The 15,000-nt window shown below is 44.5% G+C and overlaps 1 protein-coding gene across 5 annotated transcripts in view; it reads right to left on the bottom strand.

The window, feature by feature from the left end:
* LOC139757444 (uncharacterized) overlaps positions 1-15,000 on the bottom strand; it is a 979,032-nt gene that overhangs the window by 837,294 nt on the left and 126,738 nt on the right. For all 5 annotated transcript variants that reach the window (XM_071677964.1, XM_071677968.1, XM_071677965.1 and 2 more), the window contains exon 9: positions 4,384-4,467. The gene's annotated coding sequence lies outside the window, so the exon portion shown is untranslated. The remainder of the gene's footprint in view (positions 1-4,383; positions 4,468-15,000) is intronic.

The following is a 15,000-nucleotide window of genomic DNA, read 5'->3' as shown; positions in this document are numbered from 1 at the left end:
AGTCCTGACATTCACATGGCCGTGTATCATTTATAGAACAGATATGTTACATTACCAAGAACACCTGTTATCACAGGTAAATCTATCAGTCTTCCAGCCAAAGCGGGAAGATCCCCTAGCATCATTCTGCCTCTCTGGGTCTTCCAGTCCTGACATTCACATGGCCGTGTATCATTTATAGAACAGATGTGTTACATTACCAAGAACACCTGTTATCACAGGGTAAATCTTGATCATTTTACCCCGCCACAATCGCCTCTGGTGCACTGTAATTCCTCGCAAGTGGCATAATTTTCCTTTGTATTATTTTTTGGGGTTGCTCGCTTTCCTGTGAACTCTTCCTGGAAAGCCTCGACTCATTACCCTGCTAAGTGCAGCATGTGTGGGCCGTAATATTTTAAATGTAAATAAACGCTGCGAGAACGTGAATTTATCCGTTTTATTCAGAATCCTGAATACGCCATTAGGTGTGCTGGTGCATCCGTTGAAATACGGGATGGTAGGAGAGAGAAACCCGCGGACTTTTTGAGCGCTCGCTGCAATATGATATTTGTGAGGAATTGTATTCCGCAGTAGGACGTTTTAAAGGTGCGTTTAACGTAAAGAGAGGGCGTTAATGAAAGGCGTATGTTAAAACGGCAAGAGGAAGAGTATGTGTGTGTGTGACGTGGGCTGATTGTAAGAGATTGGGTCGTGAAGAATGCCTAGGTTTTGGCCTGTATAATGAGGGATTATGTGGAGATAAAAGTGAGCTTAAGAGAACGTATATGTGTGTGTGTGTGTGTGTGTGTGTGTGTGTGTGTGTGTGTGTGTGTGTGTGTGTGGCGTGGGAGTATGAGATGTTGATTGTGAGACAAGGGACAACATGTGATGGGGGCGAGTATGTGTTGAGTTAGGGTAAGCGAAGTGTGGCATATTATGAGGCGAGCGAAGTTGCGAGGCTGTGTGTTTGTGGTGGGTACAGTGGTAAGGATGTGCGGAGTGAGGGAGGTGCGGGGAAGGAAAACGTGTGGTACAAAAATGTGTGGGAAATATACGTGCGACGGGTGAGTGTGTGGTGAAGGTGGACAGGCTAAAGAAGAGTGCGTTGGTGCTGGTAGGGGAAAGGGGATAAGAGGGAAAGGGTGTGGTGAGAGAGTATGTGGGTAGGGGAATGTGTATGCGTGTGTGTGTGTGTGTGTGTAAGGGACGTAGGGGAGTGTGGCACGTTGGGGTGTGCTGTATAAGGGGACTTTGAAATGGATTATGTGGCAAAAGGATGCACAAAGCAAGTAAAAAAGGAGTATTGTGGTATGATATTGTGTGTGTGTGTGTGTGTGTGTGTGTGTGTGTGTGTGTGTGTGTGTAGGGGGGGGGGTAAGACTAGTGGAAAATGATACTAAAATTCCCATATTTCACTGCACCTGGGGTATACACTAGGGATGATTTATACATCAGACATACAAGAGTGTATAAACGAGTAATTCTGAATCATCATCATGCATCACAGTGACATAATTACTGCATATCATTATCATTCATTGCTTTTCTCTATAGAATGTTTTTCTTTTAAGATTTTCTTAAAAGAATGTTTCTCTTATTTTTTTCCTTTAAGATTTCATTTTCCCTTAAAATCTCATCATGGGTACTGCTCATAAGGGTGAATGACAAAGAGAAGATTGAAATATATTTTTTGCCTTGTCAGTCGTGTTCTTCAGTGACTCCGGCCATACTGACTGCAACTGGAAATATATTAAAAACCAAAAATCACCGTTAAAAACGAAATGCAGGCCTCGTCTCCCTCAGATGCGAACAGGGATACGGACGGATTTCAGCCGTCAATATTTACGTGGGAGTCTCTCCTCACTCTCAGTCCTCAAGAATATTTGAGATCTTCATGCCTCTCTCTCTCTTAATCTGATGATGGATTGGGGCTAGATCGAAACACAGATTTTACGCTAGAGCTTAAGTCCCGGTTTCTAAGGTTTTAGGACAGAAAACTGGTCTCAAGCATTTTCTTAAGACTCTTCGACGGAGATCTTCACTTCCACAGTGATAAGTGTGGCTGGCTGAGTGCTACTGGCTCATTCACGAAAGGAACGATTTAGTCTTTGGCTAAGAAAACAAATTGGCAACAACCTGAGGAGGTACAGTGGCCCACCATAAAGCAGGACTGTATACTTTTCTTCATCGTCCTTTCTAAGCCATGTACCCATTTTATCGACCAACTTCTAGGAGGGGGGGATGAACAGCTGGGGTGACTGTGAACCGACTGCCGAAATCAGGAGTCGAGCCTATGCGCCTCGACTCCGGGAGGCCCGTGAATGCGCCACGATCAGGATCGCTGACCGTTACACCACGGAGGTACATCCACACACACACACACACACGCACACACACACACTAGTCACTCACGTCATGGCAAGATATCATCTCCCAATAAAGTTCTTCGGTGAACCCTGGCAAGGAAGTTCACTCGCTGGAAATTGATGGGTAAAGTTTAAATGCAGAGTTTGTATGATGTATCGAGCTTCACATCAGGTTCTGTATCTTGTAGTCGTCTTCAAACACACACACAGACACACACACACACACACACACACACACACACACACACACACATGCTAGCGTTACAAGCCATGAGTCATCATGGGCCCGTCCGCAGTAGCGCTGGGATGGGTTCGAATCCTGGGCGTGGCAGTCGGCCAACAGCCGACCCAAGCTGTTCCTATCCTATATATATATATATATATATATATATATATATATATATATATATATATATATATATATATATATATATATATATACATAGACAAAGATACATCCATACACAGATCGATACAGAGAGAGAGAGAGAGAAAGAGAGAGAGAGAGAGAGGAGAGAGAGGAGAGAGAGAGAGAGAGAGAGAGAGAGAGAGAGAGAGAGAGAGAGAGAGAGAGAGAGAGAGAGAGAGAGAGAATTTCCCCCTTTACATTGGATAACATTTGAGAAAGGGTAAGAGCCTTGTTACTGATGACCTTTGCGTCCGAGTCTATCCTGGTCACAGAGGTCATCGAGGGGGGAATATTCATCCTTCCCTTTCAATAGGGTCGTCTAAAGAGAAAAAAAAAACGCCCGTAGGCGATGAGGGACTGAACCACTTTATCCAACTCCCTTTTATCGGTCCAATAAGCCTGCCATATGGAAAAAGAAAATAGCATTCGTCCATTGGGATACGATACGAAAAGGACTACAACTGACACTCAGAATAATGGGGTTGTGAGGGAGTTGGTATGTGAATGAAAAAAAAGCTGAGGAATCTATTCGATATGTGAATGCCCAAGAAGGCAGCTGCAGTGCAGTCAATACCCCTTCAAAGCAGACACACAGCAGTTGTCAATGACCTTTCACAGCAGACACAGCAGCTGTCAATGACTCCTCACAGCACACACACAGCAACTGTCAATGATCCTTCACAGCACACACAAAGCAACAGCAGTCAATGACCCTACACAGTACACACACAGCAGCAGTCAATGACCCTTCACAGCGCACACACAGCAGCAGTCAATGACTCTTCACAACATACACAAAGCAACAGCAGTCAATGACCCTACACAGCGCACACACAACAGCAGTCAATGACCCTTCACAGCACACACACAGGCACACAGCACACACACACACACACACACAGCAGCTGTCAATGACCCCTCATAGCACACTGAACCCCACTGACACGCAATGATTTCTCACCGTGATAAATGGCTCGTCGGAAAATTTGAAGGTTTAACAATTTTCCGACGTAAGGCTGATGCCTGAACGTAGCACGGGGGAGAAGGTGGAGGCGTGCAACACATTCTTCAACGCCTGCACGCCAGGCCTGAGCTCTTTCACTCGTCAGCATACAACAGATTGGGCCAGAATCTTGTATGTATTGAGTACGTTCATCCCATCACTAGAGATATACAGTACGCACTGTGCTAAGAGTCACTGACCTAAGAACAATGACTATGCTATTGCGTACTGTAAACGGATTTTTATAGGACTACGCTTGAATGAGGTTACAGCGCGAGCGATTAAAGCCTCCTATGTGAAGGGTATCATTGCGAGTAAAGTATTGACTTCTCGCTCTGAAGGAGTCCACCTTTCCCTGATGCTTGAAATAGCGCAGCCTTAGGCAACAACAGTAGCCTCTGGAAAAGGTCTTGGGTAACATCAAAATTCATTTTCTAGGAGAATGTCTGTCGATATTTATATATAGGATAAACAAACACACACACACACACACACACACACACACACACACACACACACACACACACATACACACATACACAAGGGGAATTCATTCACCACACCACATAGCACACACCAACACGGAAGCCATAAACGAATCAAATATCCTCAATACCACTTACCGGCACCAATTTTGGACAGGAAAAACGGCTCGCTTAGCATCCTCCACTAACAATTCACGCGCTCCATCGGCCGGACCACTCACCCTGTACAAAACAAAGGCCACGTTAAACAGAGAACACAGAAGAGTCACCGGCTGCCTGGCAGACGCCACAGACAGCCGACACGTCGACAACGAAACAAAGGCATCGCAGCACAATCTCACCTCAACATACACGACACAATTGTCTTCAACGGTACGACATCCCTCTCACAAACACCGCTTCGTAACGAAGCACCAAACAACCAAGCAGAATATGAACCTAACCACCGACCTCTCCACACTTCTGTCATCTATACCTACAGACCTTCCACTTCACAACAAACACATCAGTAACAGTTCATATTACACACCGAAATGACTTGACGAGCTCTTAACAAGCGAGACCCCAATCTCTGTGTCAAGCTCGAATGCACCAGCTACACAGATATACCCTTGTCTGAAACTACACTCCCCAGAAACGCACGCGTTACTCTATTTCGTCGGCCTTACAGACACCACGCCTTCTCTTCAACAGTACTATGACCAATTCAACATATTTCATGCGAACGCTTACAGCCTTTGAAAACTAAATTCTCAATTGTCCTCCACTCACCTCGGAGAGACATACACACAACAACACCCCCTTCTTGCCTTGCTATCATATATATATATATATATATATATATATATATATATATATATATATATATATATATATATATATATATATATATATATACTGTTTTTCCGACTCCTGTAATCTCTCCATGTTTATTTTTTCCCATCAGCCGTAACTTTGATGTAGTTAATCAGCTCCTCGTAGCAAGAGACAAGAGGAAACTCAAATGCACGAGGGCACTTAGACGCGGCAGCATTTACCGACGTACCTGGTAGGTAATTACTCATCTGTGGTCTGTGAAGAGACGAATGTTGTGCTGCGTGGGTGAGGCTTGAGGGAGGGAAAAGAGAGTTGCTGGAGACTCTGATGTGCTCTTTTGTCCCTACAACCTGCAGGGGGGGTTACGAAAGCGGCAGGTTGCTCTGGTTTAAACAGCTTCATTTAAGGAAGAAGGCTCCAGCACCGGTGTAAGTTCTCACCCTCATATCCAGTGTAGTGGTTTGTGGGGATGAGGGATTGTTCTGGTCGACGGAACTTAAAGACGAAGGGTTCGATACACATGGTACAGCCATTGCTGCTTTCTTAACAGCTAGAGGTTACTGTTCACAATGAGGCTGCCCTCTTTTCTTTTTGATGGTAGATGGGACGGCACGAGTAACTGAGAACCCTTGTCAAGGCCTTCTAACTACCGCTACATAACTATGCCCTAGCCTAAGTCAAATGTCCAGTTCATCAACGAATCAGCTAGGAGAGGATGAATAGCTGGGTAGACCGTGGACGAACTGCCGCAAAACCAGCATTCGAATCTACATGCTCGAACCCGGGCGAGCCGTGACTACATCACGATCAGCAATGCTAACCGGTACACCACGGAGGCGCGCTAACTCATGTTGCTGCATGACGAGAGCTTGACAAAACGAAGGTTCTCCTGGTTAATACAACTTAAAGAGAGATGGCGAGGCCGACTCCAAGCACCTAGCCTTTCCTTCACCTCACAGCTCAGAGTGTGTGGTGAGGGAGTGGTCGCCCAAGGGTGAGGGAGCATGAGTGACAGATATGGAGTAACTTAGCAATGATTCAGGTATGAGGAAAATGGAGGGAGGGGGGACATTCATTTTGGTGCAGAGAACACTATCATTGAAAATCATATTCTACTATGTTTGAAGAACTCAGAATGTTCACTCTGCTCCTTTCACAGAAATCTCAAAAAAAAAATTAGTCTCTTTATTCTGAAGTGAAATGAATAAAATCTTGATGATGTTTAGTCTTCGTGGTATCATTGTCCCAAGTATGATAGAAAACGTAATACAAAGAGGATCTATTTAGTCTGCTTAAGAGGCCTCATTTGCATTTCCACGTTGGTGCAATTTGACAGTCCAGAAAACCTTGGGACAAAATGGACAATAAGGAGCTCTCAAAGGCTTTGCCTCGCGCTATGTGACGACGGGACGAGGGCACAGTTCATAGTGGTGTAACGGTTAGCACTGTTGACCGTGATGTGTTCACGGGCATACCGGGGCCGAGTCATAGATGCGGTATTCAACCCAGCTGTTCATCCTATGGCCCTTTTTAGGACATTCACTTACTCGAGCCTCTCAACTAACATGAAGATTACTATGCCATAGTGCCACAGACAATGCCAATATACCACAAGGCTACAGACAAGACTAAAGTGCTGATGAGCTACAGACAAGACCTTTGTGCCACGAGGTTACCAATAAAATCAGTATTCCAAAATGCTACAGACGAGGCCACTGTAACACAGGTCTACAGACAAGACCAGTGTGCCACAGAGATGCGGACATAACAGTTCCCTTAACACTTCATAAATTTCGATGTATGATTTAATGCAGAAACCCAAGCGCGATCCCTGAAAGCAAATGGGGTTTTCACCCTGCAGCAGCTCGACCAATGACCACGAATATGCAGCCTTGAGCACTACCATATGGCTCTTGGGCACAATAGCATGACCTCCTGACTTGACCCCGGAGGAATTACACTCACGAGCCTTACCAATGCGCTCATGGCTCAAATAGTCGTACTTAAGGCTTGCATCGTCGTACTCCAGGTGATGGACATACTAGGAACCATGTAAGGACGAATCCGATATGCCTTCGACAGACATGGACTTTTATGAGGGTTAGGTCAAGGGTGACAGTCATGTTGGCCGAAGAATGTACTATCGTGGTCAATGATCCTACGGTCGTGCTCAAGGGTCGTACTGTCGTGCTCAACGAGGCGTACAGTAGTGCTCTTGGGTCATACCATCGCGCTCGTTCTTCAAGATTGTACTGTCGTCCTCAAGGAGTCGTACCGTCGTGCTCTTGGGTCACACCATCGTGCTTAAGAGTCATACCGTTGTGCTCAAAGATCGTACCGTCGTGCTTAATGTTCAGTCCTTCGTGCTCAACGGTCGTACAGTCGTGTTGCACGGTCAAAGTGCCATACCGTCGTGCTCAAGGGGTCGTACCGTAGTGCTCAAGGATCGTTAAGTCGTGCTCAAGGGGTCGAACCGTGGAGTTCAAGGGGTCGTGCCGTCGTGCTCAAGGGGTCGTACCGTCGTGCTCAAGGAGTCGTACCGTCGTGCTCAAGGGGTCGTACCGTCGTGCTCAAGAGGTCGTGCCGTCGAGCTCACACGGTGAATGGGACCGTCGCTGGACTGGAAACTGAGGAAGTCCCTTCATCCGGTTTCCAGAGACGTATCACAGAAGGACCTGGAATGCTGGAAGCCATTCATCTCTGCCACACCCTTGGATTTCCCAGCTGAAATAAATTATTCCCACGCCCAACCTGAATTTCCCATGAGGACGGCACAGGAGAGAGGTGTAGTCAGGCCGGCACAGGTAATATGAAATGTCAAGTACTCGAGGCGTTCCCGAGCAGCCACGTCAAAATATGATGCATCAACAGAGCTTGTCAAAATCATCTCTAGGGCCCCCAGTACTGAATGCCCCTACCTCTCCCGGTAATTAATGCCTCTACCTCTCCCAGTGCTGAATGATCTAAACACTTTCCAGTATCGGTATATTATTTGAATTCCTAGTACAAGTATACCTCCAGCAGGTATACCGGTGAAGCTATACGTTTAGATTTCTCAGTACCACTATATCTTTAGGTTTCCCAGTACCACTATATCTTTAGGTTTCACAGGACCACTATATCTTTAGGTTTCCAGTACCACTATATCTTTAGGTTTCCCAGTACCACTATATCTTTAGGTTTCCCAGTATCATTATATCTTTAGGTTTCACAGTAACTATATTTTTAGGTTTCCCAGTACCACTATAACTTTAGGTTTCCCAGTACCACTATATCTTTTGACCTCCCAGTACCACATTATCCTTAGGTTTCCTTGTACCAGTACCAATGATTCTTAAAATTTCGTAACACCGACATATATCTTTAACTTCCCAGTACCAGTATACTCTGAAGTCTGCAATGGCAGTATATCCATACGTTTCCCGATTCCAGTATATCTTCAGGAATTCCAGGACCATTGCCTTTGTCGATTTTCCAGCACCAACATATATCTAGGCTTCGCATTACTAGTATAACTCTAAATTCAAAGTACGAAATATCCCAACCCAAGCAGATGTTTAGCTTGGTGGTAACCACGTCGTGTCATTTATGTTTCCCTAAACCAATATGTCTTTTGATTTCCAGATATCTTGACCTCTTCAGGTTTCCAGGTACTAATACATCTTTTAGCTTTCTTGATCCAGAATATCAAATCTGCTTTCCAGGGCCTATGTAACTCCGAGAACACTGTTCTATTTCCCAAAATCAACCAGCACCAGTTACTTTATGCCTTCCAGAACCATCATGCCTCAGTTTCCAGAACACGGTTATATACCTTACCTTACCTTCCTGCCCCAGGGGTTCCCTCTAACCTTCAGAGCTTCCTGCAGCACCCGGGAAGCTGGCCACGTCCACCAGTCGGGACCAGAGGTCATAACGCGTTGTGTGCTATCACACGCGATGTGAATCATCACGAAAGCGCTCGGATCTTGGTGCTTCACTGTCCTCAAAGCCACCAGCATGTTCCCGATTCACGTGTTCTGTAGTGACCTATCTACATATATGCCACCTTTCCCAATGGCCCGTAAATTCCGATACATGTGAGAGCTTCCCTATCATCAGTATGCTGCCGGATGGGTATATTCCTTAGGAGGATATCCCAGAGGTATTATGCCTCCAGGCTTCCCTGTACGTTTACGTCGGCTGGAGGATGAAGGTGTGACCCCCTAGTGACTAGGAATGAGAGGAACGTTTTCCTCGAACTTCAGGAGATACAGGTTCCTCATCATATTTCCGGGACATATCAAGTCCCCATATATATATATTTTTTTTTTTTTTTTAATTTTCCAAAAGAAGGAACAGAGAATTGGGCCAGGTGAGGGTATTCCCTCAAAGGCCCAGTCCTCTGTTCTTAACGCTACCTCGCTAATGCGGGAAATGGCGAATAGTTTGAAAGAAAAAAAAAAAAAAAAAAAAAAAATATATATATATATATATATATATATATATATATATATATATATATATATATATATATATATATATATATATATTTCGAATTTATCTTCAGAATAAATGTAAAGCTTTTAGAGTATTCTAAATGTTACGTCTGCTCCCATGAACGTGTATACAAGTAAAATATTCCCATTTTTATCATTCACTGCATCTCCTCCCGCGTTATAACGCACCTCCGAACCTACTGTGCAGTGCGTGCGAAGAATGCAACGCCTGTCGTCAAGTGGCAAAAGACAGGAACGTTGTCCATTGAAATACATCGGAGCAGAGTGGGTTAGGAGAAGCGTGTGTGCCATACTTTGCTTGTGGTAACACCTCGTTGTTATATATGACAGATGTCATGTCCTGAGGTAATCCTACGTAAGGTAATCACGACTCCTACAGGAAGGTGTTGTGTTTAACTCCCATATTGTAGATCCAAATTGAAACGAATCATTTTCGACGTCTTCCCCTGTCTTTAGCGGGTACAATATGGCTACCTCATAAGTCTGTACGTTCTTACCACGTCTCATTCTCGAGTTATTGCATTCCTCTGACGCTTTCAATGTGATGTTCGAGGGTGGCATATGTAACCCTACAAATAAAAAACCACCACTGTAAATCAATGGTAAATAAGCGCACAGGACGTGGAGGATGATATGTGCGCCTTTCCAACGGGCTCTCGTGTCAGGCAAAATGAGGTTTACAAGGGGTTGGGGGGTTAGGTCTTCTCATATACCCGTGGTAGAGGGACTGGCCGGGATGGAAACTTAATTAGGTTCACGAAGGGAGGCCGTTGTTAAGCTTATGGTGTATCATGTTGCCACGGCTTGTAATTTATGGGATGTGGTTTTAATATGAGAGGGTAAGAGAGAGATGCTCACACACACACACACACACACACACACACACACACACACACACACACACACACCTCCGTGGTGCAGTGGTCAGCTTTCCTGATCATGGGTGAGCAAGGTCCAGCCCAGGGTCGGACCCGCATGGGTTCGAGTCTCGGGCGTGGTACTCGCCCTACACCAAACCCAGGAGTTCATCCTCCCTCAAAGCTGGTCGATAAATGGATCCCTAGTTTAGACTGAGGTGTGCGTATATTTGTGTGTGTGTGTGTGTGTGTGTGTGTGTGTGTGTGTGTGTGTGTGTGTGTGTGTGTGTGTGCGTGTGTGTGTGCATGCATAGGTTTAATCACATGGTACATATATACAAGGTTAAGAGACAGAGCAACACGAGTGTAAAAGTCTCTTCCCGTAACATGCTAATGGTAATCACACACACACACACACACACACACACACACACACACACACACACACACAATGTACACATATACGCATACATATAGACCTCACATACAGACATAAACACATACGGTCCTAATGAGACATGTTTCGTAGTCTTCAGCGAAACGACTTTAATGAGTAAAGGAATTATTTACTTCTCACAATCAACGAATTGTCTACGAAGTCTGGCCAAGAAAGGTGGTATAAAAACAAGGTTTTGAGAGAGAACGGAGAAGACCTTCTCTTCTCTGCTGGTTCAATGGTTCGAATTGGATCAACCTGACGGTCCTGGAGCGGGTGGCGTAGCGTAATCCAAAGCGAGTGGACCGGACCCAACCTGCTTCAGTCTGTGTGAGGTACTCACTTAAACCCCCTCCTCCCACCACCCACCCTCCCTTCTCCCAAACCCGCTCACATTTTATACCAAAAATATAGAGGAGAATTGATGGGGTTGGGTGTCCCGGGTTGGGGTGGAGTGTGTGGTGAGGTGGGGTTCGGGTGGCGTGTGGTGAGGTGGGGTTTGGGTGTGTGGTGAGGTGGGGTTTGGGTGTGTGGTGTGGTGGGGTTCGGGTGTGTTGGGGTAGCGTGGGGGAGACTGTGAGAAATCTCTCGTGGGTCTTTGATTCCACCAGCCACAACTTACAGAGTTTAAATCCTCTTAAATTCTAATTGGACCAGCTTACAAACTTTCCTGCAGGCCCAACTTAACGGTTGTGCTCCATGATAATGGAGATAAACTTGACAATTGGCAGCTTCTCCTCAGGACTAACATTCCCCACTGACAGATAAGGCTAATCGCCAGTAGGGATAGCAAAGTCTTTCCACACACACTAGTGTGTGTGTGTGTGTGTGTGTGTGTGTGTGTGTGTGTGTGTGTGTGTGTACATATATATATATATATATATATATATATATATATATATATATGGGAGCGGGGGGCTGGAAATCCTCCCCTCTCGTTTTTTTTTTTTTCCAAAAGAAGGAACAGAGGAGAGGTCCAGGTGAGGATATTCCCTCAAAGGCCCAGTCCTCTGTTCTTAACGCTACCTCGCTATCGCGGGAAATAGCGAATAGTATGAAAAAAAAAAGAAAAAAAAAAAAAAAAAAATATATATATATATATATATATATATATATATATATGTGTGTGTGTATATATGTGTGTATATATATTCCTATGAGTCCACGGGGAAAATGTAACACGATAAGTTTCCAAGTGCACTTTCGTGTAATAATCGCGTCATCAGGGGAGACACTCCATCCTTCCACCTCCAATTTGGTCACCCACTTCTCGAATCCCTCCACCTCTGACACATATATCCTCTTTGTCAATCTTTTCTCACTCATTCTCTCCATGTGACCAAACCATTTCAAAACACCCTCTTCTGCTCTCTCCACCACGCTCTTTTTATTACCACACATCTCTCTTACCCTTCATTACTTACTCGATCAAACCACCTCACACCACATATTGTCCTCATGTATATACATGTGTATGTGGTTGGGTTGGACTATTCCCCGTCTGTTTCCTTGCGCTGAAAATAATTCATGAATGAAAATTTTTCAGTACAGTAGAGAAGATAAAGATGGCCAATAACAAATAAAAAGGGATGCTCCTTAACTGAGTGGAGTATCTTTTTTCGAAGGTATCCCTTGAGCCACATAACTACTGCCCCTCGATCCTCTTACCTTAAGAACTCTCAAACACTAGACCTATAATTCCCCTGGAATGTCCTTCAGTATAAGATAAACATGGTAATGTTAACGCAGGCTAGAATACACAAGCGCTATGTATAACATGTACCGAATACATGGGACAGATGATGATTATTTTCCTCTAGGAGTTGAGGATTCGAAACCCGGAGCTTCTGTGTGGCAGGACGGTACGCCAACTACGGAACCACGTGATCCAATGGTTAACATATCGCTTTGTCGCGCGTTAGGACCGGGTTACGAATCCTCGGTGCCCAGAAGTAAATCGCTATCATTCGTTACCATGTTCAGTAAAGAACTGGGCTGTTTATAAAGACAACAGACATTGAATATGTCTCTACCACAAGAGATCGGCAGTGTGCACCTGCGTTGGACTGAGTCATGAGCCATATTCATGGTGAGACCTAAGAGTTATCCTTAACACAGACACACACACACACACACACACACAGGGGTCCCAGGTTCGATTCTGGCTGTGGGAAGTTCGCATGTGATATATATATATATATATATATATATATATATATATATATATATATATATATATATATATATATATATATATATATATATACACTTCATACTATTCTCCATTTTCCGCATTAGCGAGGTAGCGTTAAGAACAGAGGACTGGGCCTTTGAGGGAATATCCTCACCTGGCCCCCTTCTCTGTTCCTTCTTTTGGAAAATCAAAAAAAAAAAAAAAAAAAACGAGAGGGGAGGATTACCAACCACCCACTCAACAAACACACACACACACACACAAGGGTCCCAGGTTCGATTCTGGCTGTTGGAAGTTCGCATGATATATATATATATATATATATATATATATATATATATATATATATATATATATATATGTGTGTGTGTGTGTGTGTGTGTGTGTGTGTGTGTGTGTCACACACGACTCACTCTCTACACCAATAACATAAACACAAAAGGTACAAACAAACTAAATGCCCTAAGAAACACTAACTGGCACGAGGTTTGGACGTCAAAAAGAAACCCTCAACATCTTACACAAACAATTCATGCGCTCCACTTTAAACCATGCCTCACCTACCTGGTCTTCCACTCTCTAAAATGGAAATATAACAATACTTCAAACCTCACCAAGTAGTGCCCTCAGAATAATCACTGGCTGCCTAGCTAACCACAAACACTCAACACCTTCACAATGTCCTAAAGATCAGTAACACAACAATTTGATGCAATGGTACAAGACCCCCTCCTACCCCAAACACTCTATGACTAACCACAAATCCTGTGGTGGAAATGTGAATCTTATCCATGCTTCACATTTAAATAATCTCTACTCACAAGTCCACCCCACCCTCAACAATTCTAACAGCGATAAAACACATACACACTGGCATAATCCGACACCATTAAACAACCAGCCTCTCAATTCAGTCTTAAACTTCAACCCATCTGACATACACCTATCAGAAATCACACTTCCCAGACAAACAAGAGTCACACTCCCCCGCTCACGATTTGGACATCACCCATCCCTACAAAAACCATTTCACCATATCCCAAGATTCTTCAAGGCCTCGATGCCAACTACCATAAAGAAGACACCGAGCATTTACCATTTAATTGTTCTGCTCTCTCTGCACATAGACACAATCACATCAACACTGTGGTCCAGACCCGTGGACGTGAGCAGCTTCTTTAGTGCTGAAGGAGCCACACAAGGAAAGAAGGGGCAGGAAGTGTGTGTGTGTGTGTGTGTGTGTGTGTGTGTGTGTGTGTATGTATGTGTGTGTGTGTGTGTGTGTGTGTGTGTGTGTGTGTGTGTGTGTGTGTGTGTGTGTGTGTGTGTGTGTGTGTGTGTGTGTCTGCAGATGCAATAAGTACATTTCTTCATCTTTCTTCCTGTTCCCTGAGCCCGTCGTGTGCCTGCAGCAGGTCAAGTAGACACAGGGAGGCAGTACGTTGCGCCTCACCTCCTCCCTCCCTCTCCCCTGGCAGGTTTATGTTGTGGAAGGTGTGGTGTAGCAGCGTCTCGAGTTCTCTCCGTAATAATCAAGGAGAGCGTCCTAAAGGTTATATGCCAGGGGCGGGTCACTCCTGCCCCCACGTACCTGCTTCCCTCGAGCTTACACCAGAGACTCTTCACTCACAACCCACAAACACAGACACACACACACACACACATATACACACATGCACGAACAAGTCGTCAATGTAAAACCCCATTATGTTATTAGAGATATACTGCATCTTAAGGGGAACACAATAAGACAACTTCATTATCATATTCTATATATAGACTACTATATATACTATATACTATCACTGTATTCCAGTACATAACATTGTTATAGACCGTCAGAGCCTTGGTTATCTGACCGTCCCATGTATCACCTTGTACTCCCATGTACACTGGTATGTCCACTCAGGTAATACAGAAGAATTTTCAAGGTTAGGGTAGGTAGTATATACT

This window comes from Panulirus ornatus, chromosome 26 (genome assembly GCF_036320965.1).
Source record: "Panulirus ornatus isolate Po-2019 chromosome 26, ASM3632096v1, whole genome shotgun sequence".
Taxonomy (NCBI): domain Eukaryota; kingdom Metazoa; phylum Arthropoda; class Malacostraca; order Decapoda; family Palinuridae; genus Panulirus; species Panulirus ornatus.
This window is presented reverse-complemented; position numbering and strand designations above follow the sequence as displayed.